Source organism: Elephantulus edwardii, unplaced genomic scaffold, assembly GCF_000299155.1.
Source record: "Elephantulus edwardii isolate Elephantulus edwardi_28Jun2011 unplaced genomic scaffold, EleEdw1.0 scaffold00034, whole genome shotgun sequence".
In the NCBI taxonomy this organism is placed as follows: Eukaryota; Metazoa; Chordata; class Mammalia; order Macroscelidea; family Macroscelididae; genus Elephantulus; species Elephantulus edwardii.
Window position 1 is genome coordinate 1,119,806 of NW_006399784.1, and position 24,719 is coordinate 1,144,524.

A 24,719-nucleotide genomic window follows, 5' to 3' on the forward strand; every position below is an offset into this window, starting at 1 on the left:
GCATGACATCCTTCTCCAAGAACTGGTCGCTCCTTGCAACATATCCAAAGTATGTCCTATGAAGCTTCAGAATCTTTGTCTCCAAGAAGCAACCTGGTTTACTACTCTCCAGGACCAACCTATTTCTTCTCTTAGCAGTCCATGGTATATTCAACACTCTTCTCCAACACCAGAGTTCAAAGGCATCAATTCTCCTTCTATCACCTCTAGTCATTGTCCAGCTTTCTGATGTATAGCGAGTAATTGCAAAGACAATAACCTGTATCAGGCCCACCTTAGTCTCCAGACTGACATCCTTACTTTTCTTGTCTCTGACAGCAGACTTCCCTAACACAATACATCTCTTAATTTCCTGGCTGCTGGTGCCAAGAGCGTTGATTGTGGAACCAAGCAAATTAAAGCTGTTTACAATATCAGTCTCTTCACCATCCATTACAAGGCTGCCAAACAGCCCAGTGGAGAGAATCTTTGCTTTCTTGATATTGAGCTTTAATCCATATTGAAGGCTATAGTCCACAGATGTGGATTGAGTTTTGTCAGTTGAACTGATTAAAATTTAGATAAATTTCTCTAAAGCTCTTCCAAAATCACCACAATATCTATTCAAACTAGAAAACAGAGCCAGGAAACACTGCACGGTTCAAAATAACCCTTAATTACATCTTTTGACTTGCTGTTAAGTGTCATCAAGTTGTGGACAACTCATAGTGACTCTATGAATGAAAAACTTGAACACTAATATAACTTTCATCGTTTCACCAAGTTCATAGAGTTTCTGGAGGCAAGCTATTTTGGAAGTGGATGCCACTCCTGCTCCCAAGCTTGTTTTAATTGGGTGGTCATCTCAATGGTTTAATTTTTTTATTAAATTTAGTAGAATATCCTTTAAAAGACAGAACAATCATTTGTCTATTTGCTGTACTGAACAACTTGGAGTTGCTGTGATGCTGACCACTAACCCATAGTAGTGTCCAATACCACAATGGTTACCCACTCTATATAACAGTTGGATGAGCTTCCAGATTGACTCATGTTGGGAAGCAGGAGTGGCATCCACTTCCTAAACTAAGTGCCTCTGGAAACTCAATAAAATCTTTTATAAATGTACAGAAAAGATGTTAATCAGAGAACAGAGCTCAGGTCTTTCGTGCAAAGCTTGCTCTGAGTCATATTCGACTTGACAACACTTACCCACTGTTAATGAGACTAGGGCTGTCATATCTTGAGGAATCTTCTTCCACTTTGCACATCACTCTTTGTCAATGTGCTATATGAGGTATCCTGAGTTTACTATGCTGCTGAAACTTGTGCCATGGGGATAGCAAATACCAGAATGGTTTCCCATTGTAGACAGTGTTTGGTGGAGCTCCTAGTTGTAAAACAGGTTGGGAAGCAGGAGATCCACTTCCTAAACCACATGCCGCTGAAAACTCTATGAACTTGGAGAAACAAAAATAGCTATGGAAAGTCATAGAGTCACTATGAGTCAAACTCGATGGCAACGAACAACAACAACAACATCATCTTAGCAGGATCTCCTCCAGTCTGTTGTCCAGGTAATGTCATCCAGATTTCTTCACATAGCTTGGTGAGCACATCCAGGAATGCATCGGTTTGTTGAAATATGAGTTGCTATTCCCTTAATTCCTGGGGTCCTTGTTTTTTACCTATTACTTTAGAAAAGTGTGAACTTCCTCTTTCATCACCATTGCCAAAGCTAAGCCAAGGTTATGAAGGAAAACTACCTAACCAGCTTATTGGAATCGATTCATATTTATTCCCATTCCAAAAAGACGTGATCTGACAGAGCTCAGAAATTTTGAACAATTATCACTTTTGTCACTCTCAAGAAAAATCCTGCTAAAGATTTTCAAAAACCAACTGGAACAATAAATACATTGACAGAAAACTTCCACAAGTGCAAGGCAGACTTAGGAGAGGTCATGACCCTAGAGACATCGTAGTCAAAGTCAGATGGCTCTTGGCTGAAAGCAAAGAGTACCAAAAGATTGTTGATCTGTTTTATTTCTACACAAAGGCATTTGACTATATGAATCACAACAAATTTGTGGCTAATTTTGAGAAGAATGGAAATCCCAGAGGACCTAATTGTGTTCAGCATACAGATTCAATAGGTACAGAGAGCGAATACAACCCTGGCACACTCCCTTCTTCATTTTAAACTGCTCTCACGTTGCATCTGCTCCTTTCACAGCCTTCCACAGCAGTTGTACATTTTACAATCCCACCAGCAGTACATTAGAGTTGAATCTCCACACATCCTCTCCAACATTTAGTGTTTACTGTGCTGTTAAACTTTGATACTGTTGGTAGGATGAAATGATAACTTATTATTTTGATTAGTAATTCTCTAATTACTAGTTATTTTGAGCATTTCTGCTTGTGTCTGTTGATCATCCTAATATGCTCCACTGTGAAGAGTCTCCTCTTATGTTTTGCCCTTTTTGTAATTGGGTTATCAGTCTTTTTTCTTGTGAAGGCCCTGTAGTATTCTGTAAACTTGAGTTATGAGACCATTTTCTGAAGTATTTTTGCCAAGTGTATTTTTCCAAATCAGTGGATTTTCTTTCACCCTGCTGGATCAAGGATTTTTTGGAGAAGTTTTATGGTAGTTTCTTTTTTTTTTAAAAAAAATATTGTTATGCTTGGTTTTTTTTTAGAAAGAAGTCTTTTTATTATACAAATTTATTACCAATTACTAGTTATGCATCTGACACCTGGACAATGAATAAGGATGACAGAAAAAGAATTGATGTCTTTGAGCTGTGGTGTTGGAGAAGAGCACTGAACATTCCATGGATGGCCAAGAAAATTAATAGATGTGTATCAGAGAGAGTGCAGCCAGAGTGCTCTTTGGAAGCAAGAATGATGAGGCTTCACCTCACATACTTTGAACATTGCTAGGAGGTGCAATTCCTTGGAGAGGGACATGATTTTAGGAAGGGTAGATGGTCGGCGAAGGAGAGGAATACCTTCAACCGGGTGGATTCACAAGGTGAATGCTGCAATGGACTCTTGTGTGTCAGCAAGTATGAGGATGACACAGGACAGGACTGGTTTCAGATCTATTGTTCACTGGATTGCTATGAGTCACAGTAGACTCAATGGCACCTAACAACAACAACTAGTTTTAACAACAATTAGTTTATGTATATAAATACATTGTTTACCAGAACAGATTCTTCCAATTTTCTTCATCTCTCCACACAAATCAGACTGTGCACACACAGGAATTTGATTTTAAGAAGGTCCCATTTGTCAATTTTATCTTCTTCACATTGAATATATTTGCTTTTTGTAAGCCTGTTTATGCTACAGACCAGAGCTTCCAAATTTGTTCATTTTGCCTATCATGATCTTTTTTGTTTTGGTGTTTATGCTTAGGTCTCTGATCTACCTTGAGTTGATTTTTGTGTATGGTATGAGGTGTGGATCCTGTTTTAGTTGTCTGCAGGTAGATGTCCAGTTTTGCCTGCACCTTTTTAAAAAAACCTGTTGTTTCACCATTTAGTCGGGTTTGATGTCTTTGGTTATTTTTAAACTTATCAAATATCAATTAACCATAGATTGATGGATTGATACCTAGATTCTCCATTTTATTCCTTGATGTATATGCCCATTGCTGTATCAGGACCATGCTGATTTAATTACTATGGCTATGTGGTAGGTGTAGATCAGGAAGTGAGATTTTTCCTACTTCATTTTTGCTTTTTGTAAGAGCTTGGTTTATTCCGAATTCCTTTCCTTTTAACATAAAACCGGAAATTGCCTTTTCTATCCTTATAGAATGAATATTGACTTCTGTATTGGGATTGCACTGAACTTGTAGATTGTTTTTGGTAGTATTGTCATTTTCATAATGTTCAAACTTCATATCCATAAACAGGAAATATTTTTCATTTTTTTAGATCTTTTATTGTTTCTTGTAGTAGTGCTTTGTTGTTTTCTTTATAAATATCTTTTGTGTCTCTAGTTTAATTTATTCCTAAGTATTCCCTCTAGTGGCTGGCTATTGTAAATGGTATTGTTTTTCTAGGTTTCTTTTTCATGCTTTTTTGTTGTTGTTGTTTCCGCAGAGAAATTAAGCTGATTTCTATATTTGATCTTATATCCTGCCACTCTACTAAATTTATGTACTCGATCTAATATGTTTTGTTTTGTTTTTGTTGAGTCCTTGGGGTTTTCTCTGTACACTGTCATATCCTCTGCATATAGTGATGGTTTCACCATCTCTTTACCAATTTGAATGCTTCTTATTTCCTCCTCTTGTCTTATTGACATAGGTAGGACTTCTAGTACAATGTTGAATAGGAGTGGTGATACTGGGAAGTCTAAAATGGCTCTTGTTCTGAGGGGAATGTCTTTGGTGTCTCCCTATTTAGAATGATGGATGAATGACTATGTTTTCTCCCTGAGCTGTCAAAGTCTCATGGGCCACTGGGTACTTCTTAGAAGTCTTGCCCAGGACCCTTCCTTTCCAAAGACCAGATGGTTGCTGCACAATGTTGGCCTGATGGTGTATCTTCTAGCAGAGTCCCTATATCTTTTGCTGAGGCTTAGTGGGAGGGATCACTTCCACCTTAGTCAATAGAGCCTTTGCAGAGAGCTGGGAACTAACTTCCAGGGGGAATGTAGTCCTCGGGTTCTGTGTCCATAACTCCTCCCTCTCTGAGTCTGTGTGGTCAATTGTGGAGTCCTCTTCTCTTGCTCAGACCTTTATTTTATTCTTAAATTGTACTCAGTTGAAAGATCAAAGATGGAATAATTATTAGATTTTTTTTGTTATTCTCTTGCACCAGATATAAAAAATAATTTACATTGGTTATCTCCTGTGGGATTGTTGTTGTTATTGTTGATTGTCTTCAAGTCTAGTATGGCTCATAGCGACCCTATGAACAAAAGTCCTGAAGCCCCTCTACAACTATCGACATTTATCAAAGTTCATAGAGTTTCTTCAGGCATGTTATTTAGGAAGTAGATGTCAATTCTGCTTCCAAACTGTGGGATTACTGACTCTGAAAACTCACCGGAGGGTCAGCTATGGGTAGGTTCCAACTCAATGAGACACAACAACATGCCTCTGTAGGGAACTCGGATGGTTATTGGTAAGGAATTACACTGCCAATGCAAAGAGACATAGTTTGACTTCATCAGGTACTCTACAGGAGAAAGATAAGTGAATCTCCTCCCACATAATTTATTGCTTAAGAAAACCTGCTGGAGAGTCAGCTATGTATGGGTAGATTCCAAATGAGCATTCTACCACATGCATAACCACACGCTGCCTATTTTGCAAGATCAAGGAAAGTTGATGTAACAATGCTGCAAACTTTATCCTTTTAGTATAGTGTTAGATGTTGTTGTTGCTGTTGTTATGTGCTGTAGAGTTGCCTGTGACTCATAGCGACTCTATGTACAACAACCCTAAACCTGCTTTGTCTTGTGCCAGTCTCTCTATCTCCGACACACCCACTCCCATTACTTCAGTCACTGAATTAATCTACCACATAGAGGTGGATTGATTCCTCTCCTGCGCTGTCCCTACACCCGCCCCCAAGCATGACGCCCCTCTCCAAGAACTGGTCTCTTCTTGCAACATGTCCAAAGTATGTCAGACGAAGCTTCAGAATCTTTGTTTCCAAGGAGTAGCCTGGTTTAACCTTGTCTAGTATGAGCATGTTTGTTTTCTTAGGAGTCCCTGGTATTTTCAATACTCTTCTCCAGCACCACAGCTCAAAGGCATCAATTCTCCTTCTATCTCCCTAGTCATTGTCCAGCTCTCTGATGCATAGCAAATGATTGCAAAGACCATGACCTGTATAAGGTGCACCTCAGTCTCCAGAGTGTCACCTTTGCTCTTAAGTACTTTGGAGAATATGTCTTTTAATTTTCTGGCTCCTGGTGCCAAGAAAAATTTTAACTGCTCTACTTGCCACCAGGCTGCCAGAATGACAGAAGAAAATGCACTGCAATACCAAAGGCACGAGGCCACCAGCTGCTCTGAGCGAGAAGGATGGGCAGTCTCCTCCTGTGCAATTAACTGCCTCTGAAAACCAACTGCAGGCTCAGTTATGACTCTATGGTACATAACAACAACTTAAAAAACAAACAAACAAACAAAAAAACCCACAAAACCCAAACACTAAAGCACAAGTGTAGGAAATGGTTAGCAGGAAAAGCCACATGTTAGAATTCAGGCCTTCACTACTTACTTCAGTGCTCTCTGTTAGCTGTTGCTGCTTCGTTGAATTACAAATAATAGAATTTATATCTTCCTGTTCATTTGGATTAACCTCACTAAATGTTTTGTTACTGTAATAATAGAGCCAAGTTTTCACATATTAAAAATCACCTACTGTTTTAAGAAGATCATCTGAGGCAACCTTTAATTTAAAATTCTGTTCCTTTCTTTCAGCATTGCGTTTAGCACTTCACTTTCTCTTATCCCTTGGTGGTTCTCTTTTGGCAGAAAATGAGTGAGATGGAAATGAGGTGAGAGCTTTCTAGATGCTCATACAAGCTCACGATCTTACTCACTCCATTCTGATTAGTATACATGTTGGGGTAGTCCCTTCATGTTTTCTAAAACAATTTTGCAAGCACATTTCTATAATTTGTAACCAACTTTAAACAAAAACATCTTTTGTTTTAAGTCCCTGGCTGGTGTCTTTTCTTTGAAAAACAAAATCTGATGGTGATAATCAAAATGAGCTCTTTAAAACACTTGCTGCATCCTACCGAATTATGCAGATAACATCCTGCATGCATACAATGTCTAGTTTCCTTAAAACATCCCTTCCCCTCTGGCTGCTGTGGTCCCTCTTTTCTTGTTGAACACTAAGGAGCACTACAGAGAGCAGGACGGTGAGATTTTCTAAGAGTGTTGTAAAGCATTTCAGTCAGTGCTGCCACAATTGTGGTTGACATATCCCTATAGTACAGATGTGTTCTGAATTTATATATGCATAGTTTTCATTATATGATTAAAAGCTTTCTATGTGGCTTTATATTTTTAATGAAGCTTGCCTCCAAACCAGACCCTGTGGCCTTGTGAAATATTGTTTATAATAAAATCCCATTTTGTTTAGATGTCAACAAATAATCATGTAAATAAACATGTAAAAGGATTTGACAATACAAAAACCAAATGAAATGTATTGTCCTTGAGTTGATTCTGAGGGAACAGCATGGATCCCCGTTTCAGGTGTCCGGGGAAGACCTCCTCCAACCCCAAAAGCCTAATCATAATTCAACCTTGAACAGGAATCATTAACTCCAGAAGCAGACACAGGGCCATAAAAATTCTTAGTTTTAGAAGCAGGGTAAATCCAGAGGTGCCAGAAAGTCTCCGGGACCCTCCATCTTATCAGGTTGGAAGTAAACAATTAAAAGCAGCTCACAAAGCATGGGGTGGGGAGGGGTGGGCAGAATAAGCCCTCCAATCAGAAGCTGACCCACATGACTGAGTACCCCAACCACCAACCATGTTCCCAATTACCCTGCCCTGAGCAGATGATCTCAGAACAGCCTTAATAAGCCAGAGTTGGGCAGAGCCTCCCTCTCTTGCTCCTGTGTGAGTGGTCCATATGCAACGGGAGAGAACCTCTATATGTGGGGAATAAAACGTGTTCCTTGTTTATTACAGACATTGGCAGAATTCATTTTGGGGCAATACCACCGGGCGTAACAATTCCAACCATTAAGGTTCCTAAAAAGTTACAATAGGATTTCCCCATATGGTTCCCAATGCTGTGAACATTTTTTTTTATTGTGAGAAAAATTTATATTTAGAATTAGCCCGCTGGACTCAGTTTAGATGATCCCAATTTTGTTGGCAACATCCAAAGCATTATAATCAGGAGCAAGTCGAACATAGGCCTTCTTCTCTCCATCAGGCCTAATCAAAGTGTTGACCTTAGCCACATCAATGTCATAGAGCTTCTTTACAGCTTGTTTAATTTGGTGCTTATTGGCCTTGACATCCACAATGAACACAAGTGTGTTGTTATCTTCTATCTTCTTCATAGCTGACTCAGTGGTCAGGGGAAATTTGATGATGGCATAGTGGTCAAGCTTGTTTCTCCTCGGGGAGCTCTTCTGGGGGTATTTGGGCTGCCCTCGGAGTCTCAGTGTCTTAGGCCACCAGAAATGGATGATGTACAGATCTTCTTTTTTTTTGTGGCTGTGGATGCCCTTCAAGACTGCCTTCTTGGCTTTTAATGCCTTTGCTTTGCCTTCATTTTTGGGAGGGGCAGGGGCTTCCTTCTTGGCTTTCAGCACCATCTTTATAGAAAGCATTGTGAACATTTTTAGAAAAAGACTGACAGATCTTTCTCCTATAAAGTTAGCAGATTTGAACTACCAACATTTTGGTTAGCTGTTGAGTAGTTAATCTGTGCCTCATTAGGACTTCTTGATTTGACAATAAACCAATGGATATCTTCACCATAAAATCTAGCTATAAACTAGTTTAAATGAAATCCATTACTTACTATCTTTGTTCTGTCAAATGTTTATAATTCAAAATATCTTCCTTAGATAATGATTAACTGTTTGTGTACTTATTCCATTAAAGATAATTTCACAACAAGATAAAAGTAAATAATCAAATTGAAAAATGGCTACAGGGTATGAACAGACACTTCACCAAAAAAGACATTCAGATGGCAAACAAATACATAAAGAAATGTTCAAAATCCCTAGCTCTAAGAGATATGCATATCAAAGAAACTATGAGATATTATTTCAACCCAGTAAGAATAGCAAATTTTAACAGAATAGTAAACATCAAATGCTGATGAAGTTGTGGAGAAATCAGAACCCTTATTCACTGCTGGTGGGAGTGTAAAATGGTGTAACTGCTATGGAAGGCTGTAGAGTGAGTTCTCAAAAAGTTGCAAATAGAAATACCATTTGACCCAGCAATTCCATTTAAACTTGTTTATAGTTAGATTTTATGGTGAAGATATCCATTGGGTTATTTTCAAATCAAGAAGTCTTAATGACGTACACATTAACTACTCAACAGCTAACCAAAATGTTGGTAGTTCAAATCTACTAGCTGCTAACTTTACAGGAGAAAGATCTGTAGGTCTGTTTCTAAAAAGGTTCACAACATGGGAACCATATGGGGAAATCCTGTTTAAAAGGGATATATGATTAGGTAATTTGTCATGACAGGAGTCCAAAATGAAGCCAGCATAGTGGAGTGGACTTGTGGGGAAGTATTGCATAACAATGAAAGAATTTTTCTTTTACTTTTCAAAAGGAAGAACAAACTGGGGAGGAGGGTGTGGGCAGGAAGAAAAGCGCAACAATGAATGAATGGAAACCTAAGTCTCTGTCAATTTTCATTGAAATTAATTAAAAGAAGAAGGTGTTATGATAGGATACATATCCTATCCTACTAGAGGTTTTTTATTAGGTCATAAGACCTTAGAGTTAGTTCTCTTTTCTGGACACCTACCTTTCCAGCTACACTGAAACTGATAGTCTACGAAGCTCACCAGTCTCTGCAAAACCTGCCTGCATACTTACAGTCACATGACTCATTCTTCTGAACAGTTTAAGTCACTGTAAGACCTTCCAATGAACCACTGAACCCAAAGGAATAGAGGAATGAGGAACTGAACAAAGGAGGGACTGTTAATGTTGGAAATCAGGGAGTTATAAAAAATTAATCAAACATTTGGGACACTGTTAACTCTGCAATTCTTATAAGTGGTCTGCTACTAATCTTAGCAGAAGGAATTATGCATATCAGAAAAAGGATTGTAGTTCTACAATGCAAGAAAGTTTCATAACTGCCAGTAGGAATGCCAATAGGAATTCTTTGTCTTCACTGACTGCATATTTATATCACTAGTTCTGAACCCCATAGGAATCTTAGCAGACTTGATGCCCTATATCACAGTTCTATTTGTGTTCCTATATAGCATGCTGAAACGCTGATGTCCTAGTTCTTTGTGATACTAAATCAAAAATATTACAGCAAATTGAGTTAAAGGATTGAAATTAACTTCCCCATCCCCATTGTTTAGGAAATTATTAAAAAACAAAATTGGTTCTAGAGTGAGTCTCTGACTGCTCTGATGGAAATACTTGTTCAGTTTTCTCTTGATATTTCTTACAGAGCATCAATTTTTCATTTTCACTTTTTTCTTCTGTTCATAATTTGTTTTGTTTTATTTAATCCTTTATATACACGTGTGTGTGTGTGTGTGTGTGTGTAGTTGCTGTGTGCTGTAGAGTTAATTGCTTGGGAGAAGAATGCCCAACCTTCCACAGAGCACCCAGTGGCCTTGAACCAAGTGCCTTTAGAAGGATTGTAATGCAGATTCTTGACACTAGGAGATGATAGATAGATAGATCTATTTCTTGTTTATAGCCTTCGTGTCGTGCATGACTTACAGCAGTGCACTATTAACAAAAAGCCTAAAGCCCCTGTACGACTATCAATATTAAGTTTAAAGAGTTTCTGGAGCCATGGTTTACAATATACTCAAAGCGGATATGGTCTTACTAATATAAAAAAATAAAATATTGCCAGTATCAGATATATTGACTATGCAAAGGCATTTAACTGTGTCGTTCACAACAAATTGTGGCTAACCTTGATGAAAATGGGAATCCCGGAACATTTGATTGTGCTTATGCGAAACCTATACTTAGACCAGGAAGCAATCTTCAGAACAGAGCAGAAAAACATTGCTTAGTTCAAAATCAGGAAAGGAGAGTTTCAGGGGTGCATCTTGTCTTCACATATTGTCAAACAATAGGCAGAATAAATCATTCCTGAAGCAGAGATTTATGAGGAGGAATGTGGCACTAGATTGGACAAAGACTCATTAATAACCTACATTCTGCATATGACACAACCTTGCTTGCTGAAACTGAAGAAGACCTGAAATAATTGCTGCAGAAGGTCAAGGACTATAGTCTTCAATATGGATTGAAGCTCTACTTCAAGAAGATAAAGATTCTTACCACTGGGCCAAATGGCAACACCATGATAGATGGCGAAAAGATTGAGGTTGTTAACAATTACAACTTGCTTGGTTCCACAATCAACACACTTAACACAAGCAGTCAGGAAATCAAAAGATGAATTGCATTGGGAAAATGTGTTGTCAGAGACCTCTCCAGAGTACTAAAAAGCAACGATATCAGTCTAGAGACTAAAATGCGTCTAATCCAGGCCATGGTCTTTGCCATTATCTGCTATGAATTAGAGAGCCGTACTATGATTAAGGATGACAGAAAACGAATGGATATCTTTGAACTGTGGTGCTGGAGAAGAGTCTTGAACATACCATGGACTGCCAAGAAAAGACACAGGTCTGTCTTGGAGAGGGTGAAACCTAATTTCTCCTTGGAGGCTAGGATTTTGAAGGATTGTCTCACATACTTTGGTCACATGGCTGAGATACCTGTCCTTGGAATAGGAAAAATTGTTCCAGAGGGTGAAAGGACAGTGCAGTAGAGGAAAACCCCAAATGAAGTGGATTTTTACAGTAATTGGGGCAATGAGGGTTGGTGTGCTGGAGTTGATGAGAATGGCTCAGGACAGAGCAGGTTTCAGAGCTGCTTTAGTGTCACTGTGAGTTGCAGGCAACTCGACATCACATAAGAACAACAGCAACAACGATATCACAAAAAAGGTAATATTTATTCCAAAATTCATTCATAACCTTATTTTGGGGAAGACAATTCAAGTTATAACAACTAGATAATACATGAAACTACTTCTTTTTTTTATCTCGCTATAGACTAGTTGATTCCAACTCATGGTAATCTCATGTTGTAGAATAAAATTGCTTCTTAGGATTTTCAAGGTTTTGAACTTTCATAAGTACTGAAAGGTCAGTCTTTTAAGGTGTCTCTAGGTAGATTTGACCACCCATTCAATTACTAACTTATTGCTGCCCAGTTAGTCCTAGCCCATAGCAACCTTCTTCTTGGTTTCCATGGCTATAAATTTCAACAGAAGGAGACTACAGGCAGACTATCTGGTGAATTAAAACCCTGGAAAGGAACAGCCTTTGAATTAGCAGTGCAACTTCCTTATAGACTACACTGTTATTAAATGTTGTTGAGTCAAGTGGGACTCATAGCAACCTTATAAAACACAGACTGGAAACTTGTCTTATCCTGAGCCATCCTCATAATCTTTGACACACTAAAGCCCACTTCTACAGTCACTGTATAAATTCATCTCATTGTGGATCCCCTTTTTTTGTTTATCCAGTCACTTAGCAAACTGTGGAAAGCCTACAATGGTCTAGGCATGTTTCTAGATACAGGCGACAAAGTAGTGAGTAAAATAAAGTGTCTATCCACTTAGAACCTAAATTATAGTTCAGAATCAGGCAACATAAAAATAAATCCATGATATATTTTTAAGTAGATAATTACAATTTTTCTATGGAGAAAAAGAAAGAAATGAAATATCAGAAAGTAGATGTTGATAGGAAAAGAGTCCATGTAAACATAAAAAGTGCATAATACTGGAATTTGCTGTAAGTAACATGTTCTGTTTCTCTCTTCTTCTCCTCTATTCTTATTGCCCCCTTGTGTCTGAACTAACTTATAGCTAAACATCTAGTAGGTTCCCAAAACTGTAAATTATACAAGAGGAGAGCTGCTTGTGGATTAGACCATCAGGGAGGTGTGATTTTTGGTATAGATGCACAAATGCCTATTGTCTAGGCATCATAGAACCCTATGATAGGTAATAGTTTTTAAAATATTGTTGGCAACTTGTATTAGGGCTAGCTATAAAAACTATTAGGACTAACAAAATGGACTAACAAAAAAAATAGATCTGGTACAATTTGCATGATTCAATACCCTAAATGTCTTCTAGTGGATTTTATTAAGAGTAAAATATTTTATCTCTAAAGAGTGATAGTAACGGTGCTGGATGAGTGTAAGAATATGTTTATATAAAAATCCCTCTCAAGCAAAGGAAGTCAGTGGGATCAAAAGCATTCATTGAATGCTTTTAATCCCTCCCCCTTGAGAATGATGTTGGCGCTTGGTTTTGCATACATACTTGCATTCCCCTTGAGAACAGGAATTAGGAAGTGATGCCCACTATTAAATGGTAGTGAAAGCAATAAGGCAAGAGAAGGAAATAAGAAGTAACAAATTGGCAAAGAGGAGGTTAAACAATCTCTATATGCAGATGATAAGATAGTATATATGTGTAGAAAACTAAAGATTCAGCAAGAAAACTGCTGGACATAGTTGACCTGTACAGCAAAGTGTCAGGGTACAAGGTCAAAATACAAAAATCAGTTGAATATCTCTGCAGTGACAAAGAGAATATAGAAATAAAGCGAATACAAACACACACCAAAAACCCCACAAAATCACCAATTACAATAGCTAATCCCAAAATTAAATATTTAGGAATAAATCTAACTAGAGATACAAAAGACCCATACAAAGTAAACTATAAAACATTACTATAAGAAACCAAAAAGAGACCTGGAGAAATGGAAGATATGGATAGGAAGATTCAACATCATGAAAATGACAATTCTACCAAAGACAATCTACTAGTTCAATTCAATCCTAATATAGATGCCAATTCCATTCTTCAAAGAGATGGAACAGACAATTTCCAATTTTATCGGGAATGGAAAAAGACCATGAGTAAGAAAAACACTATTGAAAAAGGGAAACAGGGGGGTAGGAGACATGTCATTCCCTGATCTCAAATCCTACTACACAGCCATGGTGGTCAAGACAGCATGGTACTATTATAGCAACAGATATATAGATCAAAGGAATAGAATTGAAAACTCAGAAATCAACTCATCTACCTACGGCCAGTTGATATTTGACAATGAGATGAAACCACTTAAATGGGGAAATGACAGTATCTTTGACAAACTGTGTTTGAGAAATTGGAAAACCATGTGCTAAAAACCTAAGACTCACACCATACCAAAGACTATAACATTCATCAGAGAAAATCCAAAAACAACTCTATAAGCCTATTTCACAGTGTGAACCGTCTTCAAAACATAATGGGAAAACCTACAGCCAGGAAAGAAAAAAATAGATGAATGAGACCTTCTAGGAATCAAATCCCTATGTACATTAAAAAAATTCTCAAACAGGGTAGAAAGGAAACCCACCGACTGGGAAAAAATATTGAGAAATCACATATCTGATAAGAGATTTATATCTATAATGTATATACTACTCCAGCACCTTAACCAAAAAAAGGTAAACAACTCAATCACAAAATGGACACTGGACAATAATGGACACTTCACCAATCAAGACAATGAGATGGCAAACAAACACATGAAGAAATGTTCAAAATCCCTAGTTATCAGAGAGATGCAAATCTAAACCACTATGAGATATCACTTCTCACCAGCCACAATAGCAAAAGTTCAACAGGGCAGCAAACAACAAATATTTTGAAGAGATTGAAACTTCTTTTGCACTGTTGTGAATGGAAAGTGGTCCAGTCACTATAAAAGGTTATCAAAAAGTTGGAAATAGAAATACCATTTGATCCTGCAATTCCACTACCAGGAATATACCATAAAGAAACCAGAGTCATGACTCAAAACAGTATGCACACTCATGTTTTTTGCTGGGTTATTCAGGATAGCAAAGAGGTGGAAGCAACCCAGGTTTCCAGCAACAACAACAAAACAAAACAAAGAACAGAAAAACTATAGTACATTCACACAATGGAATATTACACAACATTGAAAAACAATGAACGTGTAAAACATTACATAACATGGGGTAGCCTTGAAGATATTATACTGAGTGAAATATCTCAGTCACAAAAGGACACACACAGCTTAACACCAATGTTATAAAATAGAACAGACTTGAGTAGGCTGAGGAATGAATGGGAAAAGAGTAGACATGGAATAAACATTACATTAGAACATGTGAGGGGAAGAACTGATCAAAAGAAATATATAATTAGGTATTATATATATGTGACAACACTTTGGAACAAGGAGTGTATTCTTGGGTGTGTTCAGGGAGGGGAAGGATATAACAATGAAAAAATATAATAAATATTAAAATAACCCAAAAGCTCTCATTGAGTTTCAATATACATGAGTTGAAAAAAACAAAAACCCATCCTAAGCAACAGTGAAAATCCTTGTACTCTAAAAATTAAGTTCCATGATGTCCAGGAGAGATAATAATAAAGACAAATACAGATGCATAATAGTGGTTCTCAGGTGCCATAGAGTCTATTCTGATACAAAACAAAACACTGTCCATCTTATTCCATCTTTACAGTTATTGCTACATTTGAGTTGATCCTTGTAGTGACAGTTTTAAGGAGATAGTTTGCAACATATTTGTTCAGTGAAAAATATTTGATTTACCTGCTTTTTCCATGAGTTTTAATTGTGAATGTAAATTAAATACTAGACTGCTTCAATATTTTCTCCATTTATTAGTTTGTTCATAATATGATGAACATATACTATAATGAATATATCAGTCTATTATGATTTATTGGTTCAGTGGTAGGGATTTTTATTTATGTTGATATGCAATTCATACTGAAGATAGTCTGTAGATACATAGCGTATGATGTTGTTATGTGTCATTGAGATGACTACAAATCAGAGTTCCCTATGCTCTTGCCTTTGCCCAAATAGAGTATATTTTTCCAAATGCATAAATAAAGACATTTTTCTATCATGTTGAGTAACAATAAATTAGATAAGAAGCACATAACCCTCAGAGTAAGATGTTTTATGCTACAAATATACTTTGAAAAAAGAATTTATCCTAAATCACCACTGCATACAAACTAGAGAGATACAATCCAAAGATGGTTGTAAATTCCCAGCACAGTAGTTTTTAATAAGCATAATTTGCTGTCAGGGACTTTTCCAGAGAACTGAGAAGCAACAGTATCAGTCTAGAAACTACAGTGCACCTGATCCAGTCCATGGTTTTCACAATTATTTGTTATACATTAGAGAGATGGATAATTACTAAGGATTACTGAAGAGAAATTGATGCTTTTGAGTTACGGCACTGAAGAAGAGTCTTGAACACACTATGGAGCACTAAGGAAGCAAATTAGTCTGTCTTGAAGAGTGTGAAACTAAGTTTCTCCTTGGAGGCTAGGATTTTGAAGCTCTGTCTCACATAATCTGGGCATATGGGCAGGAGGGACCAATCCTTAGAGAAGGACATCATGCTCAGAAGTGTGTAGGGACAACGCAGGAGGGAAAGACCTCAGATGAGATGGATTGATGCAATATTTGTTGTAATGGGACTAGGTGTGTTAGAGTCAGTGAAACTAAATCAGGACAGGGCAGGCTTCAGAGTTACTGTACATAGGGTTACAATGAATCACAGGTAACGCAACAGCACATAACAACAAAGCAACAATTTGCTACTGCTTCAAGAGTATTTTTTTTAAATCAAATGGCTCTGAAAACTGTCACTCAACTCTAAAGAAAAAGAAATACTGTTTTGTTATTGTGTGCCTTCCAGTCAGAGACAACTTATATTTGACCCTTGAGTGGGTTTTCAGAGGCACATGAAAGGAGATTGCCCATTCTTCTCATACTGCGTAGCTGGTAGATTCGAACCACATGTCTTTCGGATTACAGTACAGTTTCTTACCATGGAGATAATATTTTGTCGTCTAACGAGTGTCTTCCTCATTATACAGAATATCCTTGAAGGCATTCTGTGTCTCAAGTTTGTCTTCGGAAACATGAATATTGTAATGAAAATATGTCATAATGTTACCCTCAGATATTTATATTGTTGTTGTATATTGTTCTGCTGTTGTGTTTTCTGTTGAGTCAGGACCTACCCATAGCTGACATTCTGGTAGGTTTTCAGAAGTAGTTAATTGCAATGGGAGATTGTCCATTGCTCTGCGGAGTAGCTGGTGGTTTAGATCACTGTGCTTTCAGGATTAAAGTGAAACTTCTTGCCACTAGGCTACCAAAGCTCCATTCAGATATTTGTGTGAGGATTAAAATACCAAAGGAAAGTAGAAAAATTATAAATGGAATTTCCAATACCAGACATATAGTTAGATCATTTGAGAATGTTCTTAACATTTATCAACTAAGCTTTAATGTCCTAGTGGTAAAAAACTGTGCTGCAATCTCAAAGACATGCAGTTCAAATACACCAGTGGCTTCATGGGAGAAGGATGAACAATCTGCTCCTGTACAATTTATTTTCTCTGAAAACTTGATGGTGGGTCAGCTAAGGGCCACTTCTAACACGATGGTAAACAACAACAAAAACATTATGCACTTAGTTATTACTTATACCTAAAACTTTGTACACAATTTATTAATTAAATGTAAGACAAGAGCACACAGCAAGAAAATTGAAAAAAGAGAGATGGATTATTACAAGGTATCAATCTTTCCTATCCAAATTCACTTTCATATGTCACTTCTTTCATTATCACGGAGTTGAAACAGACTCATTGCTGAATCATCATTAGGTTGCCGAGACAGTAAGTCACATAGAAGAAGATTGTCTATCTTTCCCTCTGAGTCTCTGATGACTTCAAACTACCAGAGGTGTGACCTTTGGTTTTACAGCACAACTTCATATGGACTATGATGGTATTAAATGTTGTCAGAAGGTACTAGTTCTTAGAAAACACATTATGGTGGGAAAGTTAGAGAGTCAGAGCAAACAAGGAAGACAAGACAAATTGACTCAGTGACGGTAACATCAGGCTTGAGTATATCAGATCTTGTGAGGCTGGTGTAGGTTATGCAAGGATTCGGATTTGTTGTTCATAGGATCTCTAGGAGTTGTAGTCAGTTTAACAACATCAACAATAACAATTTCTACAGTTTGTGCTCATTTGTGTGGCTTTTCTCCAGAAGTAATTGATGACACTGTACCTTATAAAATATATAAATCAAAAAAGGGATTTTCCATGGAGTGGATCAGAAGATAAAAACAAGTGATTTTAAAAATCTATTTCTAACATTTATTTTTCTCAGCTACTTGCTTTAGACCTTGAGTTTAAACTAGTTCAAAATCAATCAATTCAATTCAGAAACAGAATGAAAGACTTCTGAAGAGAAAGTGAGAACACAGGAAAATATATATTTTTAAAATCACCTATTGTCACTTTTATCTCAGACAGAATTTATCATTGTCTCAGACAGGACTAGGTCATGTTGTATAAAGCACTTGAAGAACACATGCTCAGGTCAAGCAGCCAATGTTTTCACGTAAACTGCAAGTTTGGGAGTCCTTAGACAAAATAATAAAGCTTATGACTGTTTCATTAAAAATAAAACCTCACTTTCACTAGTTCTTATGTATATTAAAAATTGAGGATAGATTGACTTCAGCAAAAAGTGCATTTACAAATTTGCAAATCATGGCTGAGTCAGCAAGATGACAAGGACATTTTTTAAAAAAATAATATCACCTGTTTGATATGAAGTAAAGGCCTTTCTACCTTCTTTTGGAGCACCCATATTTAGCTGACCTCCCATCAAGCATTCATAGATGGTAAAAATTGCACGGAAGAAATGCTCAAAGTCACTAACAATAAGAGATGGAAATCAAAATCACAATGAGAATACTTGGGACATATGGAATTTCTATGTTCAGCTTTTTTTAAAATTAATTAATTTATTTCTTTTTCCTTTCGATGAACATCTACAGAGATTTTGGAATTCCATTCATTCATTGTTTCACCCTTTTTCCTGCCCACCCCCTCTTCTGCCCCCCCCCCCTTTGCTCCTCTGCTTGCTTTTTAAGGAAGTGTCAAACTGCCTTCCAGAACGGTTTTACCATTTTACAACCCCACCAAAAAATGGTACTAGACCTTTCTTGCCACATCATCTCAAACATTAATTACTTGTTGCCCTGTTAAACTTTGCCACTGTTACTGGAGTGAGATGGTACCTCATTGTGGTTTTGATTTGATTGTGGTTTTATTGCAGGTGATGTTGAACATTTCTTCATGTGTCCGTTGGCTATCCCAATATCTTCCTCTGGGAAAATTCTTTCCATGTCTTTTGCCCATTTTATAATTGGGTTATCAGTCTTTTTTTTTTGTGGAGGCCCAGGAGTGTTCTGCAAATTTTTGTTATATGACTCTTGTCTGAGATGGTTTTACCAAATATTTGTTTCCAGTCTGCCGGTTTTCTTTTCATCCTGTTGGAAAAATTTTTTAATGCACATATGGATTGAATCTTTAGAAAACCTCATTCATCACTTTTACCAGATTGTGCATTTCTGCCTTTATTTGGCATTCTCTTTATACCTTGGGCTTGTGCTTCTAGGCTTCATCCCAGTTTGCCTCTTGTGAACTTTATGGTTTTGGGATTTATTCCCAGGTCTCTGATCCACCTTGAGTTGATTTTTGTGTATAGTATGAGATGTAGATCCTGTTTCTGCTTTCTGCAGGTGGAAGTCCAGTTTTACCAGTATCATTTGTTGAAGAGGTTGTAATTTCCCCATTTGATAGCTTTGATTTCCTGGTCGAAAATCAGTTGGCCATAGATAGATGGGTCTAATTCTGGGTTCTCAATTTTGTTCTCTTGATCTATGTTTCTGACACTGTACCAGTACCATGCTGTTTTAGTTACTACTGCTGTGCAGAAGGTTTTGAGGTCAGGGAGTTCTATGCCTCCCACTTCATTTTTGTTTCTCAGAAGTGTTTTGCTTATTTGGGGTCTCTTGCCTTTCCAAATAAATTTGATAATTTTCCTTTAAATCTCCTTGAAAATTGAATTTGGTATCTAGATTCAGATTGTGTTGAACATGTAGATTGCTTTTGGTATGATTGTCATTTTCATGATAGTGAATCTTCCCATCCATAATCATGGTATATTTTTTCATTTCTTTAGATCTTGTATTGTGTCTTGCAGAAATGCTTTGTAGTTTTCTTTGTATAGGACTTTTGTATCTCTAGTTAGCTTCACTCCCAAGTATCTCATTCTGTGGCTGGCTACTGTAAACAGTATTTCTTTCTTGAATTCCTTCTCTGAATTCTCTTTGTTACTGTAGAGGAATCCTATTTATTTTTTTATATTAATCTTATATCCTGCCACTCTACTAAATTGACCTGGTAACTACAACAGTTTTTTGTTGAGACTTTGGGACTTCCTGTGTACACTATCATATCATCTGCATATAGCAACAATTTAACTACCTCTTTGCCAATCTAGATATCTTTATTTCCTTACCTTGTTGTATTGTTCTAGCAAGCATTTCCAATAGAAATTCCACATGACCCAGCTATTCTACTACTTGGAATATACCCTGAGAAAATGAGAACTGAGGCACAAATACTTGTACACTAATGTTCATAGCAGCTTCATTTACCATCACAAGAACATGGAAACAGCCCAGATGTCCAACCACAAATGAATTAATTGAGAACTTATGATACATTCACACAAAGAATACTACATAACATGCAGGAGTGATTTTTGTAAATTATTACCTAACTTGGGAGGCACTGGAGAGCTTTATGCTGAGTAACTAACTCAGTCCCTAAGGAAAAATATTGTACAAAACCATCATTGTAGGATGAGTATAAGGATACAAGGGAGGAAAGGGTGGAATTAGAGTACTTAAGATGTGCGGGAGGAGGTGGTCATTAATCATGGAGTTGCACAATTTGGAGTGGTGAGGGAAATTGGAAGAATCTGTTCTGGAAAACAATGGATTCAAATTTTCTAACTACATTAGTATAATTAAAAGAAAAATAAGTAGATGAATGGGCAATATATGTACAACATCCCAGAATAAGAGGTACATCATTGCAAAGAGGACTAGGGGTTGAGGGGAGGTAATTGTACAACAATGAATGAATATTAAAAAAGAAGTAAACTGAAGGAGAGGGTAGGAAGGGAGAGGGGGTAAAATGTGCAACGATGAATAATTTTAAATCTAACTTCTTTATAAGTATTTGTTAAAACCACAATGAAAATAAAACATTATCAACAAAAGAAAAAAAAATTCAGAAATGTCACAATGACATACTATTTGACTCTGGTAGCAGTAGCAAAGTTTAACAGGACAGCTATAATAAATATTGGAGAGGATATGGGGAGAGAAGAACTTTTATACATTGTTGGTGGGATTGTAAAATGGTACAATCACTCTGGAAGGCAGTTTGGTACTTCCTCAAAAATGCTGAACATAGAAATTCCATGACTCAGCTATTCCACTGCTTGGAATATATCTCAAGAAAATTAGAACTGAGGCACAAATGAAAATTTGGGAACTAATGTTCATAGCAGCATTATTCACCATCACAGGAACATGGAAATAGTCTAAACATCCAACCACAATTGAATAGATTGAGAAATTATGGTACATTTACATGATGGAATACTACACAGCACACAGGTTTTATGATTTTGTAAATTACTACCTAACTTGGGAGGGACTAGAGAGCATTATGCTCAGTCCCATAATGACAAACGCTGTATAAGACCATTATTGTGAAATGTATATGAAGATTCAAACAGGGGGACCAAAGGGGTAAGGCTGGGATAGGGTGGGGATGGGGACAGTTAATCATAGGGTTGCACAATTTGATGGGTGGAGGGAGGGGTAGGAAAAGGAAATGGGAAAGATCTGGTGTGAAAAACAATGTATACAAACTTTGTAAGTAAACCAGTAAAAGTAAAAATTTTATTTAAAAAAAAATTGGGTGGGAGGAGACAGCCTCTTTGTTTCTTACCGAGCTACTGGTGGATTTGAACCACCAGAAAAGAGCCACTTTTGGATTCACAGCACAACAACCTAGGAAATACACCACCAGAATTCCCTAGTTGGGTTGAGTTGATAGTTCTAAGCACAAAGATGTGAATTACATTTGTCCCCTTCTAAAATTATTTGCTTTTGTTGTCGAAAATAACTACCACTCATTGCTGTCAAATTAGAATCAACTCATAACTGAAGTTGTAAATGGCTCAGGAGATTAGCCATCTATTAGTTTGGAACCCCATGCCTTTGGATTGGCAGGACAAGACTATAAGAGCACCAAAACATACACCAATCCAACAGTTTCTATGTGTGAAATTTAAAGACAATAATTGCATTGTTTTAGTTGTGTCACCATTCTCATCCTCTTTTTAACCAGCAAAAACTAATTGCCCCTAAAATTCCTATCTCAGTTTTCTAAGTTCTGATGCTAGTTTGAGTGCATACGTTGTTCTTGTTATATCCTATCAAGTTGTCAGGGACTCATCATGAGCTTATGCACAGTAGCTCTGAACTTTGCTCTATCCTGAGCGAATTTCACTGTCGCTGACACATGTGCCACTATTGCCCCAGTAGCTGTGTAAAACCATCTTATCCAGGGTCTTCCTCTCCTGTGCTGTGCTTCCACACTTTGAAGCATGATGCAGTTCTTCTACAACTGGTTCACCTAAGCAATGTGTACAAAGTATGTGAAATTGAGCTTCACAACCCTTGCCTCAAAAGAGCAGTATAGCTTCACCCTGAAAGGGACAGACTTGTTCTCTTCACAGTCAATAGTATGTTCAATACTCTTCTCCAGCACAACAACTCAAAGGCATCAATTCTTCAGTCAGCATTAGTCATTGTTCAGTTCTCTGATGCAAAACAAGAAATAAAAAAGACCAAGGACTGGATCAGGAGCACGTTATTTTCTACACAGACATAGTTGCTCTTCAGCACTCTCGAGAAGTCTCTGACAGTAGATTTTTCTATTGCAATTGGTCTTTTGATTCTCTGACTGCTGATGCTAAGAGTGGTGGCTGTGGACTTGAGCAAGTTGAAATTGTTAACAATCTCAATCTCTTCTCCATCTATCATGGTGCTTTTGTTGTTGTTGTTGTTGTTTTATGTTGAGCTTCAATTCATATTAAAGACTACGGTCTTCCTATCTTGCACACCAAATGCTTCAAATCCTCCCCAGTTTCAGCTTGCAAGGTTGTGTCTCAGCATAATATAAGTTGTTGATGAATCTTCCTCCAAACCTGATGCCACATTCCTCCTCACAAAAACCAGCTTCCTGGATGATCTGTTCCAAGTATAGATTGAGAAAGGTATGGAGATAGGATTCATCTATGATGTACTCCTTTTCTGAATTTGAGCCATGCTGTGTTTCCTTGCTCTATATTGAGGACTGGTTCCTAATCTGAGTATAGATTTCACATAAGCATAATCAAATGTTTGGGATCTCCATTCTCCTCATGGTCAGCCACAATTTGTTGTGATACACACAATCAAATGTCTTTGCACAGTCAATGAAACACAGATAGATATTCTTCTGGTACTCTACTTTCAGCTAATATCCACCTGACATTGGTGATTATGTCTCTAGCGAATCCACCTTGTATTTCTAGTAGGTTTCTATCGATGTATGTTCCAGTTGTTTTTTGATAATCTTCAGCAGGATTTTGCCAGTGCCTAGTATGTCAAAATTTATACGTTATAATTCTTCTTTAACAATGTCCAATCTTCCTACATTCATACTTCTTACATTTCATGTTCCAATTACTAGTGTCTTCATGCAACTGTTTCTTCTCCTTTGTGTTTCCTAATACAGGGTATCAGCCTCCAGTGCTATATCTTTTCATCTAATCTAAGTGTGCCATATGGTACTTGGGGGTTTTAATGGCCTGTTATTTTGGAAGTGGGTGGCCAATCCTTCTTCCTACTCTGTCTTACTTTGGATGCTTAGCTTTAGCGCATTATACCCAAAGAGCAGATGAAAAACCCTTTCTCATCACAAAGCTAACAGCTTCATTGTTTGCCCCTCACCTTTGACTTGTGTATTGTTGTCCAGCCTCCTATGCCCCCTTTGCCTTACCAGCATCCTACTTTATCCCTTTACCTTACCCAACTAATACCTTCCTCCTCACTCCCCACGCCATATATCAAATATGATAACTCAGGCCTCTGGCCAGTTCTGTTTACTCATTGTCTGTCTACTCACCACTGATGTTGATGGCCTAGGCAGGTCATCTGGACAGGTGGGCAGGTTGTTCAGACTGGTGGTGGGAAGATCATCCAGATTTAGGGTGAGTAGGTCATCCTGAGTGGGGTCCTGAAGGCAGGGGTAGCTCATTCTGGCAAAGGGGGGGCACTCCTCTGGTTTGGTGGGGAGCAGGGTTCACCCTTGCTAGGTACTGGAGAGGTATGGGGGGTACTTGTATGTGTGTGAGTTTGGGTGTCTGTCATTCTGAGGTGGGTGGTGGTGATTTGTCTTTCCAATCTGTGAAGGAATGGGAGTCATTTGTTCCGGTCCAGGCCAGGGTGTTCCTGTCATTCATTCCTATCTAGGTAGGGGCATCACTCTTTCTGATCCAAGAGGGGATCTCATATAGCTAGATTTTTTAAAGCGCATAATGCTAAGGAGCTCTGGTGGTCTAATGGCAAGAAGCTGTGCTGTAATCCTGACGGCATGAAGTTTGAGGATACCAGCCACTCCACGGGAGAAGGATGGGCAATCATCTCCTGTGTGATTAACTGCCTCTGGATGTTCAGCTATAGGTCAGTTCCAACTCTACGGTACACAACAACAGTACTAATGTTAGACTTTTGTTAAGAGCAAAACTGCTATTTAAGAAAAACAACTGAAACCATCAAGAAGACCAGGAGCAGGGTCTTCAAATGGGTAGAGGAAAAAATTGACAGACTTCACAAAAGAAAAGAAAGAGAAGACACTAATAACTCAAATTTAAAATGATAGA

At 37.6% G+C, this 24,719-nt stretch overlaps 1 pseudogene; it reads right to left on the minus strand.

Moving 5' to 3' along the window:
- Positions 1-24,094, minus strand: part of LOC102846075 — a 148,297-nt pseudogene extending 124,203 nt beyond the window's left edge.
- Positions 24,095-24,719: the final 625 nt, after the last annotated feature.